The 27,536-nt window shown below is 40.7% G+C and overlaps 1 protein-coding gene across 3 annotated transcripts in view; it reads left to right on the forward strand.

Annotated features, from left to right (window-relative positions):
- arb2a (ARB2 cotranscriptional regulator A) overlaps positions 1-27,536 on the forward strand; it is a 170,658-nt gene that overhangs the window by 34,504 nt on the left and 108,618 nt on the right. The gene's annotated exons all lie outside the window — the stretch shown is intronic.

The raw sequence follows: 27,536 nt of genomic DNA on the forward strand, positions 1-27,536 counted from the left end.
TTTTTAACAATATATTTACAGTGCAGGGAATAGAGACCAGGCTGGCCTGTGAATAGTGAAAATTGATGTATAACTGTTAATATTTTATCTATATTTATATATCAGTATTTTTTTCTGACAAAAATTTGCATCTGCCTCAAAAAAATCCATATCGGTCGGGCTGATAATAATACATTTGGGGTGCTTTTCATTTCCTAAACTTAAAAGTGTTGCTGTATAATCATTTCCTGTAGCCATTTTGCTCAGCAATATTTCATGTACTTAAGATTGGTCCAAATACGACATGGCCGCTGTGTGAACTGGCTCAATTATCCACCGCTGTTCTCCTGTATGCAGCCAATCCCTCAAGATGCGCATCTTCCCACCTGCTCCCTATTGACAGCCTGTGTGTGCAGACAATACTCTGCTGGGGGCATGCTTGACCTTTCTCTCACTGTGCCTAGCACACACAGACACACGCTTGTCTCCAAGTTTAGCTTCAATAAAATAAAAAATAAAAAAATCCACTTCTCTATTTTCCTCGTGCGTTCACCTTTTTGCCTGTTTTCATTTGCTTTCTTTGCTTTCTTTTTAAAAGTAAGCCTGGGGCCTCATGGAGCCTCATCAACCTTTTGCCTTGGCGAGATTGCATACAGGTACCCTCTGTGGCTATTTCAAATGACTTAATTAGCTGGTGAAGACACCCCCACCCCCACACGTCTATCCTCTACTTCTTCTCCTTGTCTACTTTTCTCTTTGGAGGGAGGGAAGGAGGGAGAGAAAGAGAGAGAGAGAGAGAGAGAGAGAGAGAGAGAGAGAGAGAGAGAGAGAGAGAGAGAGAGGAGAGAGAGAGAGAGAGAGAGAGAGAGAGAGAGAGAGAGAGAGAGAGAGAGAGAGAGAGAGAGAGAGAGAGAGAGAGAGAGAGAGAGAGAGAGAGAGAGAGCTTGAGCTTGAGCTCATGTGACTCATTTAGTCCCTTGACGTGTGGTTTCACTTTCTAGGTCATGCACTGGCTGTGAAGCCGACTGCCTATTACCTCACAGAATAAGATGACACACACGCAGATACACAGAGTGACAGTGGGAAGTGTGTGTGCAATACGTCCCGCTCCCCCGTGCAAACCCGCATGCCTCATTCTGTTAACTTTGATTGTCACATGCGCAATCTTTAGCTTCAGGCTACTTACGCCACCCGTCATTCATAATTGATCCTCTTGTCATTGATGCAATATTTATTAATTACATAGCCAAACAGATTGTTAGCAGACTGGTGGAAATTTGGTGGCTCGCTTTGCTTGCTCGGTGCATGTAATCCAAAGCAGTTTTGTTGTTTTAGATCCCAAGGTGTGTATTCCCCAAAGCGGCGATCAAGGCTTTTCGCAAGTTCTAAGATTTTTATCGGCGACGACAAAAATTGTAAGCGCAGATGTGCCACAGATTTACCACATGGGGATGCACTGTCTGTGCTCCAAACCTCAGAAACATGTCGGACATGTTAGCAGTCACTTCCAAAAACCATGTCGGAAGTTTAGTCAATGACAGCTGAATGATCTCCCATACCTGTCTTTTTAGGGTTGTCATCTGTCAAGGTCTTGAAAGTTGAGCGGAAAAAGTTTTGGCTCCATAAAGCTTTACTGTAATGAAGTGCCTGAAGGAATGATATGACCACACGGATGTGATCAGTGGCGGTCATCAATGACTAAATGAGTTCTTGTGCCCTTCAGGGTGAGAAAGAAGATCTCAGGGGGATTCGGAGACCAATGAGCCTGTAAATTTCTGTCCCTTTGGTCCAGTTCTAACTCACTGACTGGCTTCAGGCCCGTGTTAAAAACCCGGGCCTGCTAAATTAAGTTTGTCTGCCTGTGGCTTGACACACACATGCGGAGCTACAATGAAGTGCAATTACAGCCTCTTGGAAGTCCGGAATTCAGCTTTACTGGTGTGCACGAACACGCACTTTCTGACTTTCACCGTGCCAATACCCAATCTTAATTGGCTTTACCTTGACCCTTTTCTCTCCTATCTCTTGAGCAACCCTGCAGGCCTGTCGGTATGCTACAGTACTTGTGTGGGAAATTGAGAAGTGGGGAGCAAAAAGAAAGATTCAGAAACATTCAATCATGGTTGTCTGATAAAAGCCGTAGGTCCCCTTTCTAATAAGCAGAGCCCCCCCATTCACAGTGACGTCGTGGAGTGCCGGTTATTGACTAGGTTTACATGCAGTCAATACAACTTTCAAAGCCAAAATATTGACAATAGTCAGGTTTTGGAGGAGATTGTCATTACAAATATTACAAAATGGAAGGTTGTGTAACCTAATCACTTGTTTTACACTCACACGATTGATTAGAAACAGTTGGAATTTCACTTATTGTTTTTGTCTGGGCTTGGGACTGACAGCGACTGGGTAGACCAGCAACAAAATTGTCGAAACGATCCTCATTCCTGCGATGCCGCAGAAAATGGCTGAAATTATTTACCTGCTCTGCCTATAACACACAAAGAACACAATCACCAATTGCTTGTTGTACCAGTCTTTCCCAGTTGAGTACTTTCACTCTATTTAGCCGTCATTTTGGTTGAAAACTCGAGTAAGGAGAGGACTGCGTTATTACTGTAGCAACTACAGCCAGTTGAAATTTACATTTTTGTACTTTCAGATCAAATTGTTTTGAAAATGTTTCTTGGCTGTTTTAATCTCACACGTTTCTTTAAAACCTCCTAAGGCTTAGTGGCCACTTTCGTGGACAGCACTTTGCATGTAGAAAACAGCTTGGGCCTTAGGAGGTTAATGTTTGTTTTCATGCAAACCACAATTAAGAGAACAAAGAGTACATTTTGTATCTGAATTTGTGTTACAAATTTTGCCAGAGGCTGTGGCTGGAGGAAGTGGCATGAAATAGCAGGAACAACTTCATACCTATGATGACATAGGATATGGAAACATAAGCGCCCTTGCGTGAATCAAATTATTTTGAAGAAGAATAACAGGTAGCAGCCTTTCCCGGTCTTCAAAGATTATAAGTTTAATAATATACAACAAAGTGCATTTGAAATCACTTTTAATAAATGATGTCTCAGCATTGTTAAATAATAATTATCTTTTCCATACAGTGTCACCTCTCAAATAACTTCTTTAAACTGTGTGCTCATTATACAGACGGAGCTATGGTTTTATAATGCCAGTCCTGAGTCTGTGATGGTATGAATTGATAGTTTACATACCCAATGCCAAGGGCACCACCAAGGGCTCATGAATGAGAGATGAAAAGAAATAGAAATGGAGCAGAGGAGGAAGAGATATAGACTCTCCCCCCCCCCCCCCCTTTCCTCATCCATGCAACTGGCTAATTAGGCCTCTGCACTAGCATGTCTTAGCTGCAGGGACAGAGTTCAATAGTTCACCCACCTGCCACTGTGCTCTGGCCGCGGTAAACCGGGATTACCTGCCATACTGCCTTACCAAAGCCCGGTTTTACAAGTATGCGTCTTGTTCTGCACCCTGGAAAAAGAATCAGTCCAAAGAGCTGGCTGAGAAGGTTTAACACAGAAGCTATTGTTAAGCTCTGCCAGGTTTCCATTTTATTTCATTACACCTATTTAACAAATGTTAAGAATACGTGCAGGGAAAAAAATGTCTCCATGCTTATTTTCACCCATGTATCAATATTATTGGTTTTACTACATTTCCTCCTTCGTTCCTAGCTCATATAAACACATTATGATTATTTCTTTCTGAATCAAATCCGGCAGCACTATGGCCAATTGATTTGCACATATGCGTCACGGTTCTGCGGTTGGGGGGTAGAATTCGGGCTCCAGGCGTCAGGTGTGGACTTTTCTTGTTCTTGTTTCTTGCTTCTCGCTCACACATTCCAAAAGCATGCATGTTAGGTTAATTGAAGACTTTTAAATTGTTTTGTGCATGTGAGGGTCATTCCACCTCAGTTCAATGATTGAAACCCTACTTTTTCATTATTTTGCAGAAATTCTATGTGTACATCATAGCTTGGAAAGCCAAATTTCAGTTAACAGATCAGATAAACGGTTTCTGAGATACTGCAATTAGATTTTTTCACTTTTTCTCCCCCAAAATTTCAAATTGCATTTTCTCAGCAACCACTGGTTAAAATTCAGGCCAAAAGATCATTTATTTAGATTCCTTGTGATGTCACCTTTCCAGAGACATCTTGGTTTTTTAAATTGGACCAGTGATTGCTGAGAAAAGGCAATTTGAAATTTGGCAACCACAGACAATTTTTACGAAAAAGTGAAATAAATCAAACTGCAATATCTCAGAAACCATTGATTCGATCAAGCTGAAATTGGGAAATCTGGCTTTCCAAGCTATGAATTACCCCATCACCAGATTTCCCGAAAATTGTAAAGGGTGGAATGAATTTCAGATTCCGTTCATTTTCTATGAACATTTTTCAGATTGTGTCTTTTCCAATTCAGTTACTCTATAGACTAGACTGTAATGGCTTTAATGGGGGGAAAAAAACTGTTGTTAATTATTACGAATTTTAAAAAATTATGTCATTGTTATTGTGACATTATTTATGTAATTTGGTACAATATATTGAAGTTACGGTTGACATATACTATAGAGAGACATATTAAAAAACATGACTCTTTCTCTGATTGGATACATCATAATATAACACAACAACACAATACAATCAAAATTGTACACCTTTTTACACATTATGTAGCAAAACAATCAGATTTTCTTATTATTTGTACAGCATTTGTTTGCCTGCCTGCCATTTCCCGGTCGTGTTGTCTTCTGCTCACGCTCGGTATTTGTGAAAGAGCACTCCACTGCGCGCTCCGTTGTGCCGGCGCTAGCCTTCTGCTGCTAGCACATCCTCGCAGCGTCGGAGGGTTGATAATGAAGTTGTCAGAGGCGTGTTGCAGTGAGGCTGATGGGAGGGCCTGCCAGGCGGCCAATAGTGAAGCGGCGTCTGTGATCAGCCGAGCATGATGGGAGACCACCCTGCACAGCTAGTGCTGAGGCCCGGCGCAGCTCCCAGATCAAAGAGCTGGCCCTCGAATACACCAGCAATTAGAGAGTTGCCCCATCATAACACACTCGCACACACACACGTCTGTGTAAGTCATTCATACAGACAGAATAAACGCATGGATGCACAACAATGTAAACAATTACATTTGAAATAATATTTTTGTTACATACACAGTAAATTTTATAGAGAAAATTTTACCCCAAAAAAAAGACTATATTCTGTCCCACTCTAAACAGAGTAAACTTTTATACTTGGAAGAGAGTAAAATACACAAAAAAACAACAACAATAAAATGCTCAAGGGTTGAGAGACGATGATCCCACAACCTTCAGCATGGAAGACAGCCACTCTACCACTTGAGCTATGCTAGACTTATTGTCAGCTAACATATTGCTGATGTGTCCCAAAGGACCAAAAATAAACATATGCGAGGGTAAAAAAAAAAAAAAAGTTAATTACTCTCTTCCCAGTATAAAGTTTACTCTGTTTGGACTTGGACCGAATATAGTCTTTTTCAGAGTAAAATTTACTCTACAAAATTTACTGTGTAGTATGCAAAAAGTGGCACACACGTGAACTGTCAAAGTCAAAAAAAAAAAAAAAAAAGTTTTGAATAAATATTTTAAGCCATGTCCCTCTTTTTCTTGACTTTCACTCGTCACCATCATTTCTGTTTTTCACGTCCAGCTTCTCTTCCTCCATCCCATTTTCTTTGTTGCCCTACTTTAGTTCAGATATCTCATTAGGAACAGCTTCGCTTGCTTGGCTTCTGTAAGCTTTCCAAGTGTTTCTGCTTGTTCTCTCTTTTTTTTTTTTTTTTTCAGAGGACAAGTTTGTACTTCTTGATGTCAAATTGCGGTCTCTATTTCATTGGTACATTTAGAATTATTTGTCCTACCTCCACCATGCCATGTTTCTCATTCCGCAGCATCCCACTCCCCGTCCCCTGTAGATTTGCGTGTACAAGTGTGCGATGCCGGAGGCACAACTCTTCTATACCCCGCTGACTTCCTGGTGAACTCCTCTGCTGCAGATTAAAATAAAGACAAGTGGAGGAGGCCAGTGGAGATTTTTTTTTTTTTGGGTCCGCGTAAAAATAGGCTGTGTTTTCTAGAAAGTCTGATAACAGATGCATGAAGGCGTGTGTTGCTTGCTTTGTATGAAGTCCCTCATGTTTTTACTGATGTCGAAGACTTTAGCGGTCACCGCACTTTGAGAATGAAGAAGAACATTTCCACCAAGCAGTTTACGTGCGTTTAGAATACACTTTTTCCATGTTTTTTTTATTTATTAACTCTTTTACTGCCAAAGACGTTAAATGACGTTCTGCAAAAACCTACGGAGGAGCGGCAAAGACGTTAAAAGACGTCCTCCCATTTTTTATTTTTTATTTTTTTTGAAACGGGTGCTGGGAAGGCTTGCGGAGCTCTCCTGAAAGTTTTAAGCAGGTCTCGTGACAAATTGTTTTGTCAAATTGTTACACTGTTGAATGGAAATAAACGCATTTTGCAATCAAAAAACACTTTTTCATTGTTGGTGAAAGCGTTTTACAGAAGTAAAGCACTATTTAGGTGTTTGTGGCATCATTCATGGACAAAAAGAAGTGTACAATTCACTAGAGTGCATGAAATAACATCGTTTCACAAAAAGCTCTTTTTCTACGTTTTTTGTTTCAAAACAGAGAATTTCGGTGAAAGTAACCATTTTCTATTGTTGATTACTGAAGAACGGAATAAGGTAGAAACAAACTTTTTTTTCTGATGAAAGATGAGAGTCCAATCTTTCATTTGGTCGGATGTGTGTTTCCATAGTCCAAACACAACATTTTCTGTGGACCTTGAAAGATCACTCAAAATGCTTAAATCGGCTGGCACTGGCGACATCCCGTTTCTGAAAACGTCTGGCAGTCAAAGAGTTAATGTATTCCTTTTGGGGTTTTTTTTCATTTGTATGATATCTATACGTAACACTTTTTGCCACCCTACTGTTAAACAATTTTAGATCATTCATTGCTGCTCAGTGAGCCGTCACTGCTGTTTAACAACTTCAATGGAATGGAAATAAGTTAGAAATAACCCAATATGGGTCAAAAAAGGGTCTAATCCACTACTTGGGTCCCTTTGACCCACGTTTGAAAGAAGTAGGTCATTTTGTACAAAACAACCCCACAAATTATGTCATTTCTACAAACATCTTTATACATCCAAGAAAGTTCTTCAAATTAACCCAAGTAGCAGGTTGGTCTCTTTTTTAACAAGATTGTGAACAAGACCCCAAGATACTTGAACTCCTCCACTTGGGGCAGGATCTCATCCCTAACACGGAGAAAGCATGCCACCCTTTTCCGACTAGAGTAATTCAAAATACTATAGAAAAAGCAAAACAGACGCAGAGTGCAGGTATTGTTTGGAAATTGTGGAACACAATCCAAGCCATGTTTTATCACTCTCGCCCTTACTATGACAAGCCAAACCAAAGGCCAAAGTGAACCTGGTCACTTTTTAACATTGCAACTCTTGCTTTCTCTATTACACCAACTTCCATTGATCCATCCATCCAGTTCGTGCTCATGACGGTCACAGGTGAGCTGGAGCCTATCACAGCTGATTCTGGGTGAGACACCCTGGACTAGTGGTCAGTCAAGTCTCACCTTTTGGTCGATTTAGACACCGAACTGACCTGCGACACGAAGAGGAGAGCAAAGTCAATAATTAACCGCAATATGTATGTTGTACATATGTACCACAAATTTCACACCTTAAGGTTCAAAGTGTGGGTCAGTGTGCTTTCTGTCAAACTGAGAAAGCGTGGTTGCTTGGGGTGGATTTACACATGGGGTCAGAACATGGATTTAAATGCAGGGGCTTTAACTCCTGAGGGAGTTTTAGTTGCATGTAAAAAAAAGAGAGACAGGGAGGGAGAAAGCAGATGTTGTATTGATGGCACGCCGCGCTCCTCTTCCCGGTCCTGAATAATCATGATCCTGAGCTGATGGGATGCTGCTTCAAACAGAGGAGGTTAAGCTTGAACTGCAGATGAACTGGAACCTGCATATGAACCAAGGCTGGTGGTAGCCCAGCCCAGGAGCCGTCCCGTTTCCCCTAGCCGGGGAATTCCTAAAGCGGATTGATGCAGAAATAAAAGACAGGGGGTGGGTTAGCACTTTTGCATCTTCTCATGCGTGCACATGTTACCAAATTGTTTGGTTTGATGTTGAAAGTAATTTGCTTATGTGTGTGTTTGGCTGTTTTCATGTGATGGAAGAAGAGAGAATGGCTTTGGCTGGACTGGCAGGCTTGCAGCCGTTTGCTCCAGGCTGAGATGCTACCTTTTGATTACCCCCCCCCCCCCCACCCATCTCTCGCTCCCTAAAACTGTCACTGTCTTCATGTAATCTCTTTGGGGCTTTTATCGTCATTTTCCCTGTCTCTGATCTCAGCTCCTCTAAACTTGGGCAACAGATTCTGGGACAGATGTGTGAGCAGCAGGGACTGTTGTCCCACATCACAGAGATAGGTGGCAGTATTTTGTCAGGATAGATCTTTTTTTCCCCCCACTCTCTCGTCAGTTTTTTTGGTCTATCTATCTATCTATCTATCTATCTATCTATCTATCTATCTATCTATCTATCTATCTATCTATCTATCTCACTCACATGGTATAAAGTATATTTTATACAACCCTTGAATCTTCATGGTCACCGTTCTCATCATTTATCCCACCGCCCAATCTTCTTCCAGGCTACCTCTCCATTTTTAAACACTCTTCCCCCATCTCCCTTGGAACATATGCCCACTTAAATGCTAAAATGCAGCAAGGTTAGCGATCATTAGAGTTAGACGGCGTTGCTCACTCTCCTGCGTGGTATTCCGGCTCCGCGGCAAAGAGAATGGACGGGTAAGAAATTGTTGCGCTTGCATACCAGCTGGGGCTCAGGAGCATCAACTCAGAAATGATGTGAGGAGATAAATGCAGAAACACAAATACACACACATGCTGTTTGCCCAGATCAAGGCCATGGCTCCAAGGGACCAGAAGAGATCAGGCGCGGAGAGCCTATGGAAATAGACGGCTTTGTCATCGAAACACCCACCTCTCTTCCCCAGAGACGCACGGCTATGATGGTATCCTCTCTGAGCATTTTTCTTCTTCTCTTCTTTCATCCTCGTGTTCTCGAACTGGCATCTTTTGCACTCGCACACACACTTGGAAGCATATCTTGCGTCCGCGTCTCTTTTATGTAATTGTGCTAAGCAGAATTTGTGATTTCGAAGAGTACATTAGTCATTTTAAGCAGCGCTTTTTGTCACAACTCAGTTTATCTGACAATAAAAAGTGATGCTAAACTCGCTAGGCCTTAGCTACCAAATTTGAATTAAAAGGTATGTCGATATTAGCATTTTATTTTGTGTGTCTGATTCTGAATTGATATTTGTTCTCAAAGTAACATCAGTGATTGTAGATATGGCTGCCACTACCTCAAGATCGTGACCACAAATTACTTTTTCCTCTCTTCTGCAATCTTCCTAACAATTCGGCTATTGTGTCAAAGTATTAATAGTTTGTGTAAAAATCGACTTCATAACTAAACTCCTCAATCTTGAATGACTACCTTGACGATGATTATCAAAAGTCTATAAAACACATTGTGAAGACTTTACAGTAATGCATTCAAGGGTAGTGTACCCTAGTAATCATGAGTTACGTTGTTTCATAACGGCCTACGAAAAAATAAAATAAAATACAGATGTCGCACCAAACTTAATTTGTGGACATCTTTTTAAATAAAAAACATCCTCAGCCCGTTCACTTTCTATGACCCCCATTGTGGCGGTGACCCTTGATTTCTACTACTTAGCGTTAGCTTGTCCTTGATTTTAAGTGGAAGTTCTTGTTGTTTTTAAAGGCTGTTTTCCTACTTCATCTTGAAATATTGTATTCCAAAGAGAAGACTGCAATTCTGGAGCTTAAACTATACCTTTCAATCAGTCAAGGTTATGTTCTAAAGACTCTCCCACTTCTATTTTATTTCGACTTTTTCACAATTTAATATGTTCCCGCTGTACATTTCGATATATATTTTCCTCGCATTTACATTAGGGATGTTCAATACCACTTTTTTTTCCAGACTGACAAGTCAACTTTTGAGTAATCACGTTACAGACACGTTACATTACAAAGTACCAATACCACCAGTACTTTTGATACACTAAATATTTTTAAAAACATGGCAAGTGTGTGTCGGCTGAGCACTGATTACTATTCTTGTTTGTCACCGTGGCCGGCGGTATTTGTCGACATTGGATGGGATGCTGACATGGTTTCTTGTTGTTTTTTTGCTATCCATCCAGTGTACCGCTGCGTGCTGCACTCCCTTACCCCTCCCCTCCAGCCTTAAAGGAGTGGCGGCTAAGATTTAGGAGTGGCGGGCCGCTGCTGCTAAATTGATTTAGAGGAAACACTGTAAATCGAAATTAGATGGGAATAAAACAATACCTGACTGAAGTTCTGCTAAAGCAGATAAACAGACTCAAGTTGATGAGAATCTATCCTCTTAAAAAAAGTAGTTGGGACAACCTCTGTGCCCTATTTCGCTTCATCTTTCTCCACCCACCGTTTTTCCACCCCACACCTAAGAGTTTGCTGTGCCCACGTTGGCCACATGTTTTGCGGGGTCAGCCAGAGTAGCTGGGTGAGATCCAGCCCACTGAGTGCCAGTGGCGGGTCAGCACAGGGTTGGGTTGACCAGCAACACAACCTGGAGTGTCGGTAGATGTCAGATGACTGGAGACGGCCCATGGCGCTTGTATCCTGCAGATTAGAATGCTGTGGCGTCTCCATACACAGGATGGGCTTTTCAACATGCCACTACCCCGTCCGTGACTCCATGACCTCGGGAAGTGTGCGTGTGCGTGTGTGTACGTGGTGTGTGTGTCTTAAAAACATGTGAAAAAAAAAAGTTTTTTTTTTCTCATGGGTAATTGCAGCATAAACTTTTCACCCCACTTTCTCATGTGATGTGATTAACACAGAGTTCCACGGGAAACGCATGCGCCTTTTACCTGCACTGTGTGTGTGTGTGTGTTGGTGTCTGTGCCTTTCTGAGCTAATAGCCATAAAAGCGGTGGGCTGTGGATTACATCTTGTTCAGATAATTATCTTTCCACCAGTCACTTCAAGGTCAGTCTTACAAAACCATTTACTGGCCAGCAAATAACACTTCAGTCACGTGGCTTTCAAACAGCTCATTTAAAAATGTAATTGTTTTTTTTTTTTAGCAAGTGCAATTGTATTTGTTTTTTCTGCTCTAGTTCTTCTAATGGCTTTCATAATATTGATAAACTAATGTGTCGGTGACAGGTGTGTTTCTCTTTCTAGTTTTCCCTTATCTCCTTTATTTTAGTCTAGCGAACCCCTCAAGTGAATTTCCTCAAATTGGACACATAAAACTAATTGCTGAGAGTCTGCAGATTTCAGTGGTCAAAGTTTAGGATTAACTGTAAAGAATTGACAAAATGTGGCACGTTAACGTTTTGAGATTACATTACAAGAATGTTTTGCCCTAAACTTCTTAAACTTCCTTTTATACTATAAAATACAGAAAGTGAGAATTATAGTGTAATCTGATAGTGGAGGTTTTCAGTGGCCCCGCGGGGCTGTTCTAAAAATAGCTGAGTAGAGATACGATATTGTTATTTTCTAGGAATGTTTTGTTTGTAATAATTTAAGAAAAGATAACATTTTTAAAAAACATTAGCAGAGATTTATGAATTAGTGTTGCAAGAAGTAGCTCGCTCTTTCGTTTTGTTTTTTGGGGAAATGTGTTATTACAAAATCAGATCTGATCTTAAGATCATTCTTTTGATACTCCACAAACAAAATACAATTGTGTGGAAAAGTCAACGTTTCATTATTCACACTTATTTTCTGTTCATAACCGCAAAATGCATCCAGCTTCAAGCTACTGATTTAGCAGAGGAATTGTGAGTTCTGTCGTTTTAACAGCTGCAGTGTGTACCTCAGTGTTTGTTTTATTATTTTATTGCTCCACCTCAAGACTGGCAAGGGAATGATGTCTGATGTTTGGACCTTTTATTTAACAAGGCGGTTGTGTGCGTGTGTGCATGTCTCTGCACTCGGGTTCTCAGTCTTTAGCAGTGTGCCATATCTCAAGCCCCTCATTGTTAGATAATTGTGCAACTAGTCCTTAGCCTCCCCTTTAACCTGAAAACCAAGCTCATTGCGGCCCCCAGAGAAAGACGGCCACCCCCTCCTCCTCCTCCCCCAAAGGTAGAAAAAAAAATCCCAAGTTGTCCTTGTGCATAAAAGTGGATTCTACTCTCCAACACCTTTTCAAATTAATATTTGTTATGGGCGCCATTCTGCCAAGCCCAGTTTCTGTTCCCCGCCTTTGTTCCTGCGTTTGATGTAATGGAGGCAAGGACAAAGAGGAGAGCGAGCAGAGTGTGTGAAAATGGTAGTTAAGTGGGCTTAAGGGCTCCTTCAGTAGCTTCTGAAAGGCCCGGACCTTGAATGGGACCCTCGCACCGCTAATCTGTAGTGCAGTAAACAAGACAGGTCCAGCACAAAGGTGCGTCTTAAATGAGCACAGACACCCTCCTCCTCTTTTTGACTCACCGCAGTCTCCCACCCAACTTTGACATCTGGCCAATCCCGAGATCTTCACCCAACTCAACTCCCTTTTGTTTTCACTCGCCTTCATTCCCCGCGACCCCTCTGGTGCGTGTTTGTGTTCGTACCGTGTTCGGCCGGGTGGGGACGGGGTAGGTCTAGCCTTGCCCGCCTGCCTAGCCAGCCTTGTCCCCAGTGCCTGGGCGGTTCAGATCTTTTGTTTAGTTAATTGCAATGAGTATAATGTACTAGTCTCTCTTAGGCCCACAAAAGACAATTAGACAATCCCAAGAATTTAATGAGACACCAGCAGGCCCAATCCCCTGCACTGCCCTGCTCTCTGTGGGCGCCCACTCTGATGAGGGGGTTTTCATGTCTGTATCTGTTCTTGTGTGTTGACCAGATTGTTGCTTTGCCCATCAGAGAAATCACCAGACAGCATACAAAAACAATATTGCAATGACACACACGCACACACTCGCAAAAAATTAAAAATGTTCTCTAGACATTTGTACCGGTCGGTATTCATATGGCACATTTCCAAGAATGCGACACTTTGGGATTCTCCTCGGAGGAATTGCTCTTCCAGGGTAGGATGGGACTTCCTGGGAATGTCCATGTAATTATTAAGAGTGATTATCCTGCCCTCTCAGTGAAAGGACAGAGTACTTGACAGTGTCATCCCCAAAAGGAAGAAAGATTGGCGAGGGGGGGCCTTGTGATAGACGAAACCCTGGGTGGCCCTTTTAAGGACTTCACCCCACTCTTTTCTTTTGCTTTTTTCCCCCCTGTCTCTATTATGTCCCCCTCGGTGCTGCCTTGTTCTGTCTGTTTCTGTCCTATTTTCCGACATAATTTCCATCTTCACTCCAAGACCTCTCACAGGATCATGCCAAGATAAAGCAGCATTTAAGCGCAAGGAATTATTCATAAATGATTCATTATGTCTTACTTAACCTTTCAGAGAGATTAATTAATAACCATATCAATATGCCATTGTTAAGTGACTGTAATTCACAGCCTTAAACATTCGTAAAAGCCATATTCATCTTATTTCCCGCCCCCATCTATTCTCTCCACTTATGTTAGCCTGCCCCCCCCCCCAATCCTGACGTTCCTTTACCTTTTTCTTCCCGGGCTAATCATGGCGTTACAACAAAAGACAGAGCTCCATTATTGCATGTGTGCGTCCCACAAGAAAGGAAATGAGAACGGGACAGAGGGTGGCCGTGGCCTGACACCGCACTATTAATCTTCCAGTAAAGCCTTGTCAGGCAGAAACGGACACAAATGGATCACTCCCATTAACTGGGGGAGTGTAGGTAAGGGCTTTAACAAGCGTTTACCAGAGTCCATTTTCTCACTAATGAAGAGGGGGAATACGCAACCTCCCAGCCAAACCTGCCAGACCTCACTTTAGCTTTAGATGGAAGGGAAAAAATATGTGGGGGCATGGCTAAGAAGGCTGTGCTTGCACCGCTGACATATTTGATCAGACGGTGTAAAATATAAAGGCTTTTAGGTTACCTTACTAAGCAACCCAAACTCCAAGGTCGAAAACAAAAGTATTGCGGCCCTGCAGACTGGAGAAAAAAAATGACAAGATCATTATCTCTGCTTCTCAGCATGATTTGGAGGAATACAAGCAAATTTGTCATGGCACTGGACAGGATTTAGTCGGTGCAACCAGTTGCAGAGCATCTTGCATTCTTAGCATCTCATTACTGATGCCTTAACAATTTCACACTCTTTTCAAGTAAACATCGTCACCCACCAGTTCCGCAAACCATGTTTGACTAAAAAAAAACAAAAAGTCCTTATACTTTATTAACTTAAATGAATTGCATAACAGCATGCAACTTGATGTAAACAACCATGTGTGACTACATTGGATTCACACTCACAGTTTGTCCCGTGAGCCTTCTTCCAAATGAATGTAAGATTGTAGCCCAACTTCTGTCCCCGAAATCTGCCGCTCGTGTGTTACAGTTTTCTGTGACCTGCCAGCACCACAATTTGAATTTGCAACATATTATCAATGTCTAATGTGGACTCTTTTCTTTGTCTTTGGCATGTTTGTTAAGCCATTAATATTGCACGTCAAAGAGAGCATTTTAACACATTAGATTGGTTGATCATTTAGAAAAATAACAGAACCACATCGAGACTGACCAATAGTTATTGATTTGTAATATGTAATTTGAGTGTATGCGTTTTTGCCTGATGCTAGCCATATGTATTAACTGAAAACTTTTTTTTTTTACTTTTGTTGCTGCAATATTCAGCTACCTCCAATTAGAAACTAGAGTGTAAAAAATATTGTAAACGGTTCTGTATATATCTGTATTGATTTTGATTTTGATTGATCTTTGGCATGTTTGTTAAGCCATTAATATTGCACGTCAAAGAGAGCATTTTAACACATTAGATTGTTTGATAATTTAGAAAAATAACCCAACCACATCGAGACTGACCAATAGTTATAGATTTGTAATATGTCATTTGATTGTATGCGTTTTTGCCTGATGCTAGCCATATGTATTAACTGAAAACTTTTTTTTACTTTTGTTGCTGCAATATTCAGCTGCCTCCAATTAGAAACTAGAGTGTAAAAATAATCATAAACAGTTCTGTATATATCTGTATTGATTGGCTGCCCCAAAGTTGTTCTTTATTTTGATTGTATGTTCCTCATATAAGTAACGTGAATGCATTTACTTTTTGGGTTTCTTTAATAATATGTTCTATGCAGAACCACTGATATAAACACAGTATTCTGATTAATATTGTGTTTGTCAAATATGAATTAAGCAGGAAAATCCACTAACTTGTATCCATCTCGGGGGGTGGCCATTTTGCCACATGTTGTCCACTGAAAATGACATCAGAGTTGACCAATCACGCCTCAGCTTACAAACATCACATGACCAAACTCAGAAAACACGTGAGCCGTGATTGGTTGTGACCTCAGCCCTGAGCACCCGTGACGTCATTTGCAGTTGACAGCAAGTGGCAAAATGGCCGTCCCTTGAGATGGATAAAATGGTTGGATTTTGCTGCTTAAGTTATATTCCACGAACACAATATCAATCGTTTAGACGAGTGGGGGATGTTGTGTTAGCTTCTCCTTTAAAAATGCTGAATTATTTTGTTGTTCAGCTCAGAAGTGCAAGTGGCGAACACTAAAGCCACATTTGACCAAATAGGATCTATGAGAGTAATTCCGTTAAGTGAAGAATGTCAGTTATGACTCTTTGTTTCACACAAGCTCCCAAAGGAAGCTAAGAGACAAGAGGAAGATTTCACCTTCCTCACCACTCCCCCTTACATATACACACACACACACACACATTTACACACACCAAACATTTTTAATTATATCTCCTCCCAAGTAGTGCGTCTCAGTAACCAAGGAGCTGACATTGATGCATGTGCTGATAAATCCGCAAACACTGGAAACAAGATTAACAAAGATTTTGAGGAGAGGGTGACAGCTAATTTTGCGCAATGGTCGGCACCGCGTTCAAGAGTGATGTTTTTGATAGAGCGAGCCACGCCTGAGAATTCAAGGCAGGAAAGGGGGGGGGGGCGGGTATATGAAGGTAGAACAAGCAGTTTAGCGCACTTTTTAAATTGTTCTCATTTTTTCCCAATCTTTTTCCTCTATCACCTAATTTGTCTGTTGAATCCACCGAGAGCTTTCTTTCTTTTTCTTTTCTTTTTTTAGCAAGTTGTTCCATCCTAGTCCAAATAACATTTTGTATAATTGAAGTAAGTGGTTAATATAATAATTTGTTTAAAGGATGTGTTTCTTAGTTTCCAGAAAAAATACTACAATTATTATTATCATTATTATTATTTTATTTTATTTATTTAAAAAAAAAAATTAAAAATTTAATTAAAACTTTTTAAGCTTTCTTTGCCTTTGTCACATAGGTGACATTGCTTACCTTATTTAATTACAGTAGTCATAAATTATTCGAAACACAACTCAATATGATGGTGCAGTTCTCCATATTGCAAAACCACAATAATACCCACATTGAAAAAATGTATTGTACAGGTGTACCTTATGCTGTGGCTGACTTCCTCTGCCTACCTGTAGGATTTTTTTTTTTTCAGCCACGTGTTTGTGTTCCGGCCCAATCAGTGTGATCTAATCAGAACTATGTACTGTGGAGTCTGTGACATGCCACTCTAGACCCGTGGCCCGGGTGTCTCTGAACCCACTGAGACACAGATACCCACTTCTGAGAGAAAGTTATCAGTCTTCCTCATCACATACACACACACACACACACGCGCGCGCGCGCTCACCAGGACAGAGAACAAGATAACAATCATACTTCCACAGCTGATTTCCCATTTTCTCCTCAAACCATCCTGCTGCTTTCTTCTCTCTTCACTGCTGCCAATTTCAGGTCCATACAGTAGAAACAGCTTGTAGATTTCTTTTGTTCTTTTTTTTTCTCCCCCCCCCCCCCCACACACACCTGCTTATAGTGACGTCTCACTACTCAGAATTGATTGCACCCCCCGTTTCTTCATTTGCAGGCGTCTTGACAGCTTCTTTCACGTTTCTTTTGTCCATTCCTCCTTCTCCTTGTGTGTGTCTCTTTTGCCCCCCATCTGCTTTCGCTTCGCTTTGCTCCTATCCCAACTTGATAATGAGGAATGCGGTGTGACCCTGACCCGCATTGGCCCCGCAACCACCTCCGACCCTTCCAGGTGACCTCCGGGCCTTGTTTTGACAGCTTGATTAATTACCTATGGTTATGATTTATGGGAAACGCGCTATGTAAAAATAATAGACAACAGGTGGTCTTTAAAAAAAAAAAAAAAAAAAAAAAAGTAGATTTGAAAGAACCTTCTAGTGAGGAGTCTGGTAATGGCGAGGTTGAAGGGACTGTGTGTGAAAAAGAAAGCGGAGATGTGTTTTACAGCTGCTGTTCATGGTTAATTGCTTTCAACTGTTTTTGAAGCCTGAGTTGGGTTAATAGGAAAATGTCTACAGCTCCAAGCTTTTTTTTTTTTTTTTTTTACTTACCATAGCATGGATTTGTCCATTTGGCCGTATGGGGAAAGGATGAAGGGGATTCCAGCATACATGCGTAGCTCCATGTGTGTGCTGTGAAGCGTAAACCCAGGCATGTGGTAATGACACTTTTGAAAATGTGCTTGGACACACACACACACACACACACACACACATGCACAGGCTTAGATATTCTGCACTACCTCTTTTTGTAGGTTGCATCCTGTGAAAATAAGCAGAGTAAATGACAGGATAGAGCAGCCTCACTGTTTACCCTTCACACTTCAAACACAGCTTGTGATTGGCTGTGGCAACCTCAAGGACCTGTGGCGCAGCTCCACTTAGAAAGAGGTCACTCTCTCTTGGACCGTGTGCGTGTGTATGGTTGTGGAGGTGAATGTGTTTGTGTGTGGCATTACCTCGTGCTGCTTATTATAGCATTTACACACTCAAATTAACATTTCTCAAAAAAATAGAACCGTATGTGTACAGTGATCAAAGTAATTGCCCAAGGATGCATTTGACTTAATATTCCACACATACACACCTCACATAGCGACAGTCATGGTTGTCAGCAGGACCACCAGTTTCCTCATTTTTAGGTCACAATAACAGGGCAAGGGTGAAGGGATTCCTCTTGGACCTTTTGCCCCGTGGAGGTCAAAGTGTTCCTGTGATGTTCACTAAGATTAATACCGAGGACACGACGGTGTAGTCTCATTATTCAACAAAACTATTTAGATTACTGGCAATTAACAGCCAGCTCAGCACAGCATGCTTACACTTTTTTTTTTGCCATTACAACTAGTTTTGTAAAGAAGAATTACAGGGTATAATTTTAAACTGAAATGTATAGAAATATTTTTTGCATGATGATGGTTGGCAAATAATACAATTGTATATTCAAGAACTTGAGTACTAATGTATTCATAGATGTGTTTTTGTGTTTGTCAGTTTGGATGTCTCTCACCATTCAACAAACGTAGTTTTTAAATTTTTATCATGTTATTTAGCTCAATTGTTTGATTATCGCCTCTCCGAACCATGGACATTTTTAGATCTGTAAATGCAGGCAATCCTATGTGTTGTGCATATTCTCCCAATAACTGTTTATGTGGCTTAATTTCAAAGTGGTTGGTCATATTTTTTTCACATAAACAAAGAATAGTTGTTCAAGAAATGCAAAAAATACAATTACTTTTCGATTAAAATTCTACTAGATCCTTATGAGAAGAGACTCTTTTGTTTAACATTCCCTCATATATGTTTCATCAGTGCAAAGTTAAGTAGCCTTCAGCCGGGTTGTTCCTATTGTGCTCCATTTTTTTCTTTTTTGTAGCCCTTTTGCCTCCCCTTTTTTTCTGCCCTCTTTCCTTGATTTATACATTAAATAGTTAGGCAGGAGGGCAGGGACACACCTATCGTTCCATGATCTATATCTCTCTGTACCCTCATTAAAAATACATGTGTATGCTTAGGGGAGACAATATAGAATTTATAAATCAAAATGCTAACGGCGTCAGAATAAGCCTCCTGTCTTTATTTCCCCACAGCTTTCCAGCTTTGGGCTCAGTAGTCTTTCTGCGTACCATATTGTGGCAATCACATGTTTTATACTCTTTTATTGAACTCCTCTAGAAATATGTGCTAACTTTGGATTCAATAATTCATGTAATAATTTGTTTGAGAAGCAGCACAGTTGTCAAAAGCCTTCATCGGTTTGGCGCTTTGCCTTCACTAACATCTCTTGAAAGATGATCCTTTTCAAAACATCTGTTCAACAGGGCATTTCATTTGGCAGAAGTGCAAATCTAATGAGTATGGATTGCAGTTACTGATTTAACATTTCTTTGCAGAGATGCCCAATTTGAACGAGAGAAAGGTTGGAAATAATTCAACCGTATGTTTAACATTTGCAGTAGTTTGGAATTGCACGGAGGCATTATAATATATATGTCTTGTATTAGCCATGCCCTTGCATCCATCCATTCATCCATTTTCTATACTGCTTAATCTCACTTGGGTCACATGTGAGCTGGAGTCGCTCCCATCTGACTTAGGCGAAGAGGCATTTTACACCCTGGACTGGTCACCAGCTAATCACAGGACACATCGGGAACCAAATATTCACACTCACATCACAACCTCATCACAATTGAGTGTCTTTGATGAAGATGCATGTTGTTTGGAATGTGAAAGGACGCCGGAGTATCCAAAAGTAAACTTATCCAGCAGAAAATTCCCATGAAATGTAGCCAAATAATACAGTTCTACACCACTGCAAATGGCCACTATGATAATTAGCATATTGCTAAGTGATACTAATACAGATCCAGTCCTCCATTTTGCATAACCCTCATCTTTGTTAAAGGCAAGTGTGCGTAATTTCACTAGCCTAGGTACCAAAAGCTAACGAAATAACTACGATTAAAATTGGAAAAAGAAACAACTAAAAACATTTCTGTTAACAAAATGAGAGTGCTTTAAAAACTAGCTAAAACTACATTTTATGTTTACAAATCAACTACAACTAATTATAATTATAGCAAAAATATTGTTTTTAGTCTTTCAACTATAAGCTTCCGGAGTTGAGTCTTAATGTATTTAGTTCAGTATTATTGTTACTAAATTTTTCATTTTTCAGGGCAACCCAAAAACATGCATCATCGAGAGCAAGCCCTTTTCAACACTTAAGATTGGTCAATAATTCATAAAAATGTCGCTCACATGTCTAGACTGACAAAAAGTGTAGATTTTGGAAAACATTTCAAATTTGCTTAAATTGTTGCTTATGAGGTTTTGACTCAACACGACCGATTAAAAATAAATAAATAAATCGAATATGTATTTAATAAGTATTAAAACTCAATCTGATACGAAGCATTAAAAAACAAATAACATTAATAAACGTGCTCTAAAATAGAATTCAAATTAACTGAATGTAACAAAGTAGATTCTCAATAATCCAGGACATAATACAAGTGAAAAATCTCTGTTGTGAGTTTACATTCAGTGTTGTATCTTTGCTAAAGAAAAGCAAAAAAAAAAAAAGGTTGACAAATGACTCTGGTAACATTTACTTGCACAATCGATAGCTCTGACAATTTCCACCTGGACGGTGATTAATGCTACATCCACCCCCACAAGCCTCGCAGCCCCCCCCCCCCCCCCATAGCCTACGCCTCCCCTATGCATGGTGCTGAGAGCAGATGAAGCAGGCACCACCGCTTTGTGTGTGCCAGCATTTGCCGTGTGGCTTGTGTGTCCGTGTAGGTGCTCCCTCGCTTACGAGTGTCCTCACACGCAGCCACTTGCAAGGAAAAGGCACTCGCAGTGAGTGAGTTATGAGAGTTGTTTTGCGTGTGTCATTCCTCCTTCTGTTTCCTTTCACCAAGGTGCTGAAAATAGAAAGGTCGGGAGGAGCGAGACAGGAAAAACGAAAGAAAGAAATGTAAATGCGCGCATGAAAAGAAGCTGATGCATCAGGGATCAGAAGCTGTGCTATTCTTTTCACTTCCTCCACCCCACTGTTCCACTTTGAACTCATTTATAAATATTCAGCTCCACATATAAACAATTTCTAAATGAGCCCAGACATCCGTGCCAAGGTTAAAAACCCTACGTCTTATTACCGACTCGATGACTCGACGGTTAGCGTCTAATTCTAACCTAAACTATTTGTGCTCATTAAGATCAAGAGAAAGTTCATCATTATCGCCCTTTCTTATTAAGTTCCATGTGAGAGCAAACAATGACTGTAGCCTTTGAACTTGAATTTAGAGGTAATTAAATTTGAACTCGATGTAGTAGGGGCAGAATTGGAGGACAGGCAATGAGACGCACCCTAATAAGGATAAGCAGCATAGAAAATGGGATGATGAGAAGGCGCCGTTTTATTTTTTTGCTTGTAGAACTACAGTATTATTCAGTTTTAGTTCGTAGTTGATTCATCAAACTGCGAACGTCACCATTTTTGCCTTTGAATGCAGCCTTTGGTGCAATATATTGTAGTTGTCTGCTAACCTCGGTTTTTTTCTGATTATATTCCCAAATAAATAACATCTGTTACGCGTCAAACTGTCACTATCACAAAATCTGTATTAACTGGACATTTTTACATTCTTGGTACAGAAAAAAAAACTTTTAAAAAAGTAAAAAGATGAAATTAAGGGACATCCATTAGTAATAAATCAAATTACATTCCATCCAACAATTTTAGAAAGGACTGATTCATTTGTAAAAGCAGAACGATTCCTTGAAATTACAATTCCCCTTCACAATTTTGAAACATCAATCAGATCGGACCAAATCAGCAAATTATCAAATTTCACCTGCTCAACTTCCATCTTCCAACTCCCCACCAACATACAAATTGTGTGCAGTGACATTAGCAAGAGTATTCCTACTACCAAACACAATAGATTTAGCTTTGGCACTATTTAATAAAAGCTGTTTCGTTCTCATTCATTTGATAATGTTATTCAAAACAACCTGAAGTTTCCCCTCTCTGTACAATTGAAGACTGTGATGTATAGAACAAAATTAAAAGTTAAAGCATGTTGAACAGAACAGGGTAAATCATTTATCATTGAAATCAATGAAAGTAAAAGTGGTCCTAAACAACTTCCCTGAGGGACTCCACAAAATGCTGAACATGAATGACGAATATTAGGGCACGATGCTTAGGTTAATTTTCTTGATAATGTAAGAAGAAGGGAAAATAAGCCATTCAATTAAACTGGCTAACATTCAGAAAAAAAGCCATTTGAAATGAGATCTTTTACTCAAACCTATTTCATTAGACAGGACAAGCGTTCTTAATATTGTAGGTATGAGTGTGAATAATTATGAAATCATAGTGATTTTTTTCCTGCTGACCATGCATTATTATTGTAATATCAGCTCCGTGTGCTTTCTCTTGTCAGCTTTTTTGTGCTTTGTCTTTTTGTGTAAAACTGTGAGCTAATAATATTGAGTAGAGTTTAGGTGCTCTTTGACAGGCCCCCTCTGGGCATTCATATTTATCAAGAGGATGATGGATTTTGTCCTGACAGGCTGCTGACAGTCCCATCTCATATCCTCTCACATCAACCCCTAAGATCCACACGTCTTTTCATCACCCCTGCGGTACAGTAAAGTACTCTGGTGCCCCTCCGTTCTTAGAGAAACATAGAAGGGTCTTGGGTTCGAAGGGTGCTGTGTTGTAATGAAAAAAGGGGGCACCGTGACTAAATGTGACAGTACTGTGCGATCTGTGTGGTATGTCAGTTCGGGGTAGAAAAGAGGGGGACTGACTGGATGAGAAAGAAAAAAGTTGTCGACAGTCAAGGTCACACAAAGCAGGGTGGCCCCGCCCCATTGGACAGCAAAAAAGCTTACGCAGTACTTATTATTGGTTCTTAGCTTTTTCGCTGCTTTTTAACTGTCCTGCCTCTTCAAGTTTTTGCTGTCATATGAGATGACAATCAAGCCTCTAGACTCGCCCCCCCCCCAAATTGTCTTTTTGTCAGTCATTGTGTCTCGTTCAGGTCTCAATCCCTCCCCTCCGCCTCATCCGATTGGGTACGCCATGCTGAGTGACCCTTTCCCCGTTGTCAGTCAAGTCTCAGCAACGAATCAGACCCGCGGCATATTGCGCAAACAAGGAAGTGAAAGCTGCTTGAGAAAAGGGAGTGCCCACTTGCCCTGAACCAAACACAAACCCCCTTGACAAAATTGGAATAGTGTACTAAAGGGCGATTCAAACGGACACCCGCAAACCATGCGATGGCGGTAGACAAATGCGTTGAGATCCATTTATAGGTCCCCATTCTGCACCATGACCATTCATGTAGCTTAAAATTCACACAACCATCCCCGTCCACTGTCCTCATCCGTGACACCTATCAGCCATGCTTTGTACCTGTCAAGTGTTGTCCTTTTCGCCCTCGCCCAAAGCCCCCTTGCTCGCTGCATGAGAGCCCTCACATCAAAGCTGCGCTAAGCTCCGCTCGCACAGATGAAACACCCCTCTCGCTCCTGCCGCCTCGCTCGCCATTCCCGCATATTAGACACATTTCACTTCGTTTTCAGCGTCGTTGGTAAAACTCTACATGCTGCTGTCTTAAAAGAAGGGGTGGGGGGCATCTTATTTACTGGCCATTGTGTGGGCGGTATCACCCACACAGAGGCTCACACACTTCTAATAATTCAACTAGAGGAGAAAATAATGATGTGTGGCCATCATGGTTGTAGTGGGTGAAAAGCATCCAATTGAACCATAAAGGGAGTCCGTAAGGGTCTCCATATTGCAGTTAAAACAGCCTCATCTTATTTATAATCCCAAAATAGTGCTATATTGCTGTATTGTAGGGCTGCAGCCAAGAATTTTTTTCAGTGATCAATTAATCTGTCGATTATTATTTCGATTACTTGAGCAATCGTATAAAAATAGACAACGAAGTATTTATTTAGGCTAAAATGTTGATCATTGTTTTCCAAGCTAAAATGAATTGATTTATTTTGGTTCAAAACAAAGATAATCACCTTCATATTGTACTACAGTAATTTTGAGAACATTTACTGATAAAGATCTGAAATTCTGACATTTTTTGTTGATTAATCGAGAAACATTGCACCGATACTGTATTGTACAATACTGTAGATATATATATTTTTAGCACAGATTCAACCATGGTTTTTGTATCATTTTGAAAAATCCAACAAATATTTGACTTGTTTTTAAAACCCCTAGGCGGTATTGTGACCCGTTTTGGGCTTTTTGATGGTTCTGACCAAGCCATTTCAAAATAAAATACCGCCCACGGGTTTTAAAAACTCCCAATGATCTAAGATGTTGTGATGATGGAAAGGAAAGGTCTCTCCCCGGTGATGATATAAGCCGGTTTCCGTAGCAGCGGCAGCCTTTGTTTTGCTATCTGATGTGGGACAGGCCGACAAAGGAGCGCTAAGGAGCGTCCAGTGCAGGGTGATGGAGGTCGGGGTTCCCTCCCCTAGCGGGGTCGGGGTAACCCTCTTGACCGCTGGCCCCGGGGCAGGGACTCAGTGTGGTGGTGGCACTGGGGCACCCGCAGGGCATGGGAAGAGGCTCAGCCTGCACACTGCTGCAGAAAAGACCAGACTGACCCAACGCTAAAGGACTGTGCGTGTGTGTTTTCTTTTGGACAGTGTGTGTTTAGCACAAAGGCAACGCGACCCCAAATGTTACAAATGCGTGTGAGGGGAGATTTAGTCGTATAATAATCAGGTTGACCCAAGGTTTGCGGCGCACATTTGTTTGAGATTCAGACGTTGACAGCACATCACCACACAAAGATTAGATTTAGACACACTTTGTGTTCATGTGGGTAAGACTTAACAGTTAGCACAAAACACAAAGGGCTGAATGACCTCACTTTAAAACAGTTTCAGGGGATTTACCTGTCACCAAACAAGGATGGAACTGTTAGCCTTGTGGGAGAGATTGTGTGGAATGTGTGCCTCGTTTTTGTACGTTTTTTTACTTGATCGTATATATAAGAACTAAGTTAGCAAGTTGCCTAGCAGCTAGCAGAGCTCACGTCAACGTAAACATCTCAGTGTCATTTAATAAGGGTCTCTGACACGGAGGTTGGACATAGCGGCGCTGCCCCTCCATGCGCCGACGACGCTGGCTGCCTTTACAGCGATGTCCTTCCGGGTGATTGCACAACTGAAAGGGTTAGCATTAGCTCACTTAGGTGTGTTAGTCCATCCAAAGCAAAGGCTATAAGGCCGAGACCAAGTGTTGGCATTAGGCGGAAGCTACAAGCTCCTCGGCCCACTTGAGGTTAGCATCAGAATGCTGAAGGGCGGGAAGGGTTATTGATGAGTGAAGGGCGAGGGTTAGAGAACTGAAGGCTCACCCTGCTTGTAGGCCACTCAGGGTTAGCCAGCGAACACGTGGACCTGTGTGGTTGGACCATTAACTTTTGCCCTGAGAAAACCGGGATTAGTGTAATACTGATGTGATGGTTTATGATGTCTGTCCCTCGTGCAACACTGTCACTTCTGGTGCTTTTATTTATCCTGTTTTGTCCTCATGTCTCAATCGGACTTTTATTTCCTTTTTTTTTTTTTTTTACATTCCGTTAATTGGATAGTTGATGGTAATAGAGTCACAGTGTCTATGAATCCGTGCCATGATGCAGTTGAGATCTAATAATTTTACAACTTCTACAGCATTTAAGCACAACATACTGTAAACACTGTGGGGTGCGTCCATCTTGGGCAAAACATTAGGCACACCCAGGATTCTAACCCCCCGGGTTCTCCCTATTCGTGTCACTTTTACGGTTGGGTTTAAATAAATTGATTAATTGAATCAATGTCAATTCATAAAACCATAAATCAATCCATTTAATATGTATTTTTTCCCATAAATTCAAAAGAGAATTTTACTTAAAAGCCTATTTTTTTGTATCTGACAATTTTCTTGAGATTTATTGTTCACAGGAATTTATTAATTTATTTTTTTAGTATTTTCTTACATTAACAAAAGACCTGACTTATTACGCTTTAAGACAACGCAGAATATTTTTAATTTGTGTTTACAATAAATAAAACAAAATTATATATTAGCCAAAAAAATAGAAATATATGTCATTTTAATTTATGTAAGATAAAAATTGGCACTGCTTGAAATCCTGAAATAGGTTGAAAATCAAGCCAAGTGAATCAAATCGAGTTGGGCTCTTGTGAATTGAATCAAATCAATTTTGGAAATATGAATCGATACTGAGCCCTAGTCACTTTGCCTGTGTGAGTACACTCCACAGACTACTTTTCTTTTCATCCCTATTATACTCTATATTTTATAAAAACAAAACAATTTTTTTAGGTAAAACTCAAAGGTAAATCTTTTTTTCTAGAAATTTCATGGGGGTACATCTCCATGCAAAAACCTTTTAAATTGCGCTATATTTTATTTTTAATTTTATTTTTGATTGTCCATGTATTTAGTCTTTGCCTTGTCAACTGATCCCTTCGGCTATGTTATCATGCTGCCACCAGTGGGCAGTGCCACAGAGCTGGTGTGGATCCAGTTCAACTGCATGTCTCTGTCTTTCCTTCCCTCGCTAAAGCCGGATCCCATTTTCATCTGGTCATCCATCTGTCGGCATGTGCACTTGTGTCTTCAACGCTGCTCGTGTGAAAATGTCTCGGTAATGTCGCTGGCCCAAAATTTAACCTCCCTAATAGATCCTCCTCTATTATCTCCACAGCCTCACTTGACTCAAAACTAATCAGTGAAAATATACCTGCATAAAAATCACTCACTAGATGATTTTAGTAGAATATATTTTATCGCCATATACAGGCCAGTATCTCCACAATCATTCCTAAAAGCTTAAATTTGTTGCATTTTAAATCACATCAATATCAAAATTACAATATAAAAGCCGTATTATGAATATGATCACGTCTTATTGAAAATGTAGCAGTAGGTCCAGTTAAAAGATAACATGAATTTGAAAAAGGAGTGCGAATCAGTCTAATTTGATCATCTGCATAAGTCGGAATGTGTCATTGTGCTGTTGTCAACAGACGGCAGGTGCTAAGGGAAAGGGTGTGTGGCAGGTTTGATGGAGCTGGGGCGCAGAAGGGACACACAGGGAGGACACGCACGTTGTGTTAACACTTATTAAGGAAGAGGAGACGTGTGTGATGCCTTGAGAAGGCAGTGAGGAAGCTGAGCGATGCCACCTCTCTTAATTCCCTCTCACATCCCCTAAAGGTATTTGTCTGTCTTGCCATACTCCTCGGAATGTGCTATTAGAGTGTAAACTACAGTGTGTGTGTGTGTGTGTGTGTGTCCAGTTGAGTCTGGTGGGGGTTGTATGT

Source organism: Vanacampus margaritifer, chromosome 3 (assembly GCF_051991255.1).
Source record: "Vanacampus margaritifer isolate UIUO_Vmar chromosome 3, RoL_Vmar_1.0, whole genome shotgun sequence".
Lineage (NCBI taxonomy): Eukaryota > Metazoa > Chordata > Actinopteri > Syngnathiformes > Syngnathidae > Vanacampus > Vanacampus margaritifer.